Genomic DNA, 6,068 nt, shown 5'->3' on the forward strand with positions numbered 1-6,068 from the left:
ACACACACACACACACATATATAGCTAAACATGAGTTGATACTTATGTCTCCAACTCTAATTCAGTACTACAGGTTCATTCTAATATTTTTCTTGTTTATTGATACATTCCCTCTCTAACAGTGAGCAACCTGGCTTTCACACTTCACCATCCATTTGCTTCTTTGTTCAACACCAAGATACATGTAAAGTAGTTTCCGAATTGTTCACTTATACCATGAGAAACAAATTTATTAACTGGAGTACAGTGTAATGCATGCTTCTTTTTAAAAATTTTTATTGAGTGATTGATTTTAAATAGAAAGGGAGAGATAGATGGAGAGAGAGAGAGAGAGAGAGAGAGAGAGAGAGAGAGAGAAATGGATTTGTTGTTCCACTTATTTGTGCATTCATTGGTTGATTCTTGTATGTGCCTTGACCAGGGATCAAATCCACAACCTTGGTGTATTGGGACAATGCACTAATCAACTGAGATACCCAGACAGAGCTGCTTCTCTTGTCTTTACCCTTAGTTTCCAGATAAAGGGCAATTTTCCAAAGTTAAGTCAACTTCATACCCACACCAAGTGCAGTTCTGTAATCCAGTTAAGTTCATTTGTCCCAGTCTGCATTCCATCCTGGATCCCGTTACATCCTGGTTGATTTTTTCATTTGCATACACTAAGGCTCATTCTCTGTAAATTATAGTTCTATGTGTTTTGACAAATGCATTGTATACTGTACATACCACAGAAGAGTTTTATCTATCTCAAAATTCCTCTATGCATCCTGTTTGTTTATAACTAGCCCCCTATCCTCGCAACAGCTAGAAAGTACTGATGGGAATTCTATCTCTATGGCTTTGCTTATTCCATGGTGTTTTATGAATAGAATAATTCAATATATAACCTTTTGTTCATGGCTTTTGTCTCTAAGCAAAATGTACTTAAGACTTATCCATATTGTTGTATAAATTGGTAGCTCATTCAAGTTTTCTTTTTATTACTGAATAATATTCCATTGTAAAGATGTTTATCCATTCTCCTGTTGAATTACATATTGATTGTGTATAGCTTTTGGAAATTATGAATAAAATTGCTATCAACATCTACGTTCAGGGTTTTGTGTAGACATAAGTTTTCAATTCACTTGGGTTCACTAGCTGGATTGTATAGTACATTTATGTTTAAACTACTAACTTTTTTTTAGAAGCGTAAGTTCTGAGTTATTCATTTATTTGTCATTCACATTTCACTGAGCATTGTGTTTTTTTTTGTTTTTAATTTAAATTCTTTATTGTTTAAAGTATTACATAAGTCTCCGACCTCTCCCCGAATGATCCCACCCCCTAGCACATGCCCTCACCACTCTACTGTCTGTGTCCATTGGCTATGCTCATATGCATGCATATAAATCCTGTGGTTGATCTCTTACCCCCTCACCCCCGCCTTCCCTTATAAGTTGGTAGGTCTGCTCGATGCTTATATACCTCTGGTTCTATTTTTGTTCATCAGTTTATGTTGTTCATTATATTCCACAAATGAGTGAGATCATGTGATATTTATCTTTCTCTGACTGGCATATTTGGCTTAGCATAACGCTTTTCAGTTTCATCCATGTTGTTGCAAATAGTAAGAATTCCTTCGTTTTACAGCAGCGTAGTATTCTATTCTGTAGATGAACCACAGTTTTCTAATCCACTCATCTGCTGATGGGCACATAGGCTTTTCCAAATCTTAGCTAGTGTAAATTGTGAGCATAGGGGTGCATATATCCTTTCTAATTGTGAGCATAGGAGTGCATATATCCTTTCTAATTGGTGTTTCTGTTTTCTTGGGATATATGCCTAGAAGTGAGATTACTGGGTCAAATGGAAGTTCCATTTTTAATTTTTGAGGAAATGACATACTGTTTCCTCAATGGTTGCACTAGTCTGCATTCCCACCAACAGTGGAAGAGGGTTCCTTTTTCTCCGCATCCTCTCCAGCACTTGTTGCTTGTTGATTTATTGATGATAGTCATTCTGACAGGTGTGAGATGGTACCTCAATGTTGTTTTGATTTGCATTTCTTGGATGATTAGTGATTTTGAGCATGTTTTCATATGTCTCTTGGTTTTCTGTATGTCTTCTTTTGAAAAGTGTCTATTTAGGTCCTTTGTCCATTTTTTAATTGGCTCATTTATTTTCCTTTTGTTAAGTTGTATGAGTTCCCTATGAATTTTGGAGATTAAACCCTTATCGGAAACAACATTGGCAAATATGTTCTCCCATGCAGTGGGCTTTCTTGTTTTTTTGTTGATGGTTCCTTTTTCTGTGCAGAAGCTTTTTTAAAAAATATATTTTTATTGATTTCATACAGGAAGGGAGAGGAAGAGGGAGATAGAAACATCAATGATGAGAGGGAATCGTTGCTTGGCTGTCTCCTGCATGCCACTTACTGGGGATCAGCCCTGCAACCAGGCATGTTCCCTGACTGGGAATCGAACAGTGATCTGGTTCATAGGTCCATGCTCAACCACTGAGTCACACCGGCTGGGCTCCTTGCCATGGGGCTAATTCACAACCTTATTTCTTTCCTGATTTTTTTCATTGTCTAAAGTTTTACATATGTCACCTTTTTCACCAATTGATCCCCCCCCCCACAGCCAATCCCACCCCGGGCAAGAACGCACCACCCCAGAGTCTGTGTCCATTGATTACGCTAATATGCATGCATACAAGTCCTTTGGTTGCTCTCTAACCTTCCCCCCTTTCCCCTACTGTTTGTCTCTATATCAATATATTCTTGTTCATCAAATTATGTTGATCATTATATCCCACATATGAGTGAGACCATGTGATACTTATCTTTCTCCGACTGGCTTATTTAGCTTAGCATAATGCTCTTCAGTTTCATCCATGTTGTTGCAAATGGTAAAAGTTCCTTCTTTTTTATAGCGGCATAGTATTCCATTGTCTAGATGTACCACAGTTTTTTAATCCACTCAACTGCTGATGGGCACTTAGGCTGTTTCCAAATCTTAGCTAATGTACCTTGTGTTGCTATGAATATAGGGTTGCATATATCTTTTCTGATTGGTGTTTCTGGTTTCTTGGGATATAGTCTTAGAAGTAGAATTACTGGGTAAATGGAAGTTCCATTTTTAACTTTTTGAGGAAACTCCATACTGTCTTCCAAAGTGGCTACACCAGTGTGCATTCCCAGCAGCAACGCAGGAGGGTTCCTTTCCACATCCTCACCAGCACTTGTCATTGGTTGATTTGTTGATCATAGCCATTCTGACAGGTGTGAGATGGTATCTCATTGTTGTTTTGATTTTCATCTCTCTCAGGTGATTAGTGACTTTGAGAATGTTTTCATATGTCTCTGGGCCTTCTGTATATCCCCTTTCAAAAAGTATCTATTTAGGTCCTTTGCCCATTTTTTGATTGGATTGTTTATCTTCCTTTTGTTAAGTTGTATGAGTTCCCTGTAAATGTTGGAGATTAAATCCTTATCGGAGATAACATTGGCAAATATGTTCTCCCATGCAGTGGGCTTTCTTGTTGTTTTGTTGATGGTTTCTTTTGCTATGCAGAAGCTTTTTATGTTGATGTAGTCCCATTGTTTATTTTCTCCATAGTCTCCATTGCACTAGGAGAGTGGTCGTCAAACTTCGGCCCCTTGAGTGTGGCTCTTGCACAAAATACCACGTGTGGGCGCGCATGTACATTGCAATTGAAACTTTGTGGCCACACTCAAGGGACCCAAGAGCCACATGTGGCTCACGAGCCGCAATTTGCCGACCACTGCACTAGGAGCTGTGTCTGTAAAGATATAACTATGACATGTGTCTGCTATTTTGCCGCCTATAGAGTCTTATAGGATTTTTATGGTTTCCTGTCTTACATTCAAGTCCTTTAGCCATTTTGAGTTTGATTTGTGTATGGTGTAAGTTGGTGATCTAATTTCATTTTTTTCATGTATCTGTCCAAATTTCCCAGCACCGTTTATGAAAGAGACTGTTTTGACTCCACTGTAGGCTCTTGCCACCTTTGTTAAATATTAATTGAGTATAATGCCTTGGGTTGATTTCTGGGTTCTCTGTTCTGTTCCATTGGTCTATGTTTCTGTTCTTGTGCCAGTACCAGGTAGTTTTGAGAACCGTGGCTTGGGAATATAGCTTGATATCTGGTAATGTGATCACTCTAACTTTGTTCTCCTTTCACAGGATTGCGGCAGCTATTTGGGGTCTTTTTTTATTCCAGATGAATTTTTGGAGTTTGTTCTGGATCTTTGAAAATATGCCATTGGTATTTTATTGGGGATTGCAATGAATCTATGGATTGCTTTGGGTAGTATGGACATTTTAATGATGTTGATTCTACCAATCCATGAACATGGTGTATTCTTCTATTTGTTTATATCTTCCTCTACCTCTTTTTTCAATGTCCTGTAGTTTTCTTGAGTACAGGTCTTTTACCTCCTTAGTTAAGTTTATTCCTAGGTATCTTAATTTTTTTGTTGTTGTAATGGTAAATGGTATTTTTTTTTTTTTTAGTTTCTCTTTCTGTGAGTTCATTATTGGTGTATAAAAAAACCATAGTTTTCTGGGTGTTAATTTTGTATCCTGCTACATTGCCGAATTCATTTATTAAGTCTAGTAGTTTTTTTTATGGAATCTCTAGGGTTTTCTATGTACAATATCGTCATCTGTGAATAATGACAGTTTTACTTGTTTTCCAATTTGGGTGCCTTTTATTTCTTCTTGTCTGATCGCTATGGTTAGCAATTCCAGTACTACATCGAATAGGAGTGATAAAAGTGGGAATCCCTGTCTCGTTCCTGTTCTTAGGGAAAATGGTTTTAGTTTTTGCCCATTGAGTATGATGTTGGCTGCGGGTTTGTCATATAAGGCTTTTATTATGTTGAGGTATGATCCTTCTATTCCCACCTTGCTGAAAGTTTGTATCAAAAATGGGTGTTGGATTTTGTCAAATGCTTTTTCTGCATCAATTGATATGACCATGTGGTTTTTTTCTTTCAATTTGTTTATGTGATGTATCACGTTTATTGATTTGCGGATATTGTACCATCCTTGCATCCCTGGAATAAATCCTACTTGGTCATGGTGTATGATCTTTCTGATGTACTGCTGGATCCGATTTGCTAAGATTTTGTTGAGGATTTTGGCATCTATGTTCATGAGGGATATTGGCCTGTAATTCTCTTTCATTGTGTTGTCTTTACCTGGTTTTGGTATTAGGGTGATGCTGGCTTCATAGAATGAGCTTGGAAGTGTTCCTTCCTCCTGAATTTTTTGTAGTAGTCTGAGGAGGATAGGTTTTAGTTCTTCCTTGAAAGTTTGGTAAAACTCCCCTGAGAAGCCATCTGGTCCTGGGCTTTTGTTTGCTGGAAGCTTTCTGATGACTGCTTCAATTTCTTCCATAGTTATTGGCCTATTGAGATTTTTAGATTCTTCCTGATTAAGTTTTGGTCAATTTCTTTGGTAGTTATCGGCCTATTCAGGTTTTTTATTCTTCTTGATTGAGTTTTGGGAGCTTGCATTTTTCTAAGAATACATGCATTTCATCTAGGTTTTCTATTTTGTTGTTATAGAGTTGTTCATAGCCTTTTTTCATAATCCTTTGTTTTTCTGTGGGATCCATTATTATTTCACCTCTTTCATTTCTAATTTTGTTTATTTGGGTCCTGTCTCTTTGCTTCTTGGTGAGCCTGGCTAGAGGTTTATCCTTTCAAATAACCAGCTCTTGATTTTGTTGATATTTTGTTTTGATTTTTTTTGGTCTTTATGTCGTTTATCTCCACTCTTATCTTTATTATTTCCCTCTTTCTGCTTATGCTGGGCTTTTCTTGTTGCTCTTTTTCTTACTCTTTTAGTTGTAGGGTTAGATAATTTACTACCAATGTTTCTTGTTTTTTGAGATAGGCCTGAAGACCTATTAACTTCCCTCTCAAGACTGCTTTCACAGTGTCCCATAGATTTTGGATTGTTGTATTTTCATTGTCATTTCTTGCCATGATGCTTTTTTATTTCTTCTTTGATCTCTTTGGTTACCCAATCATTGTTTAATAGCATGCTATTTAG

The sequence above is a fragment of the Myotis brandtii genome, unplaced genomic scaffold (assembly GCF_000412655.1).
Source record: "Myotis brandtii unplaced genomic scaffold, ASM41265v1 scaffold1503, whole genome shotgun sequence".
Taxonomy (NCBI): Eukaryota; Metazoa; Chordata; class Mammalia; order Chiroptera; family Vespertilionidae; genus Myotis; species Myotis brandtii.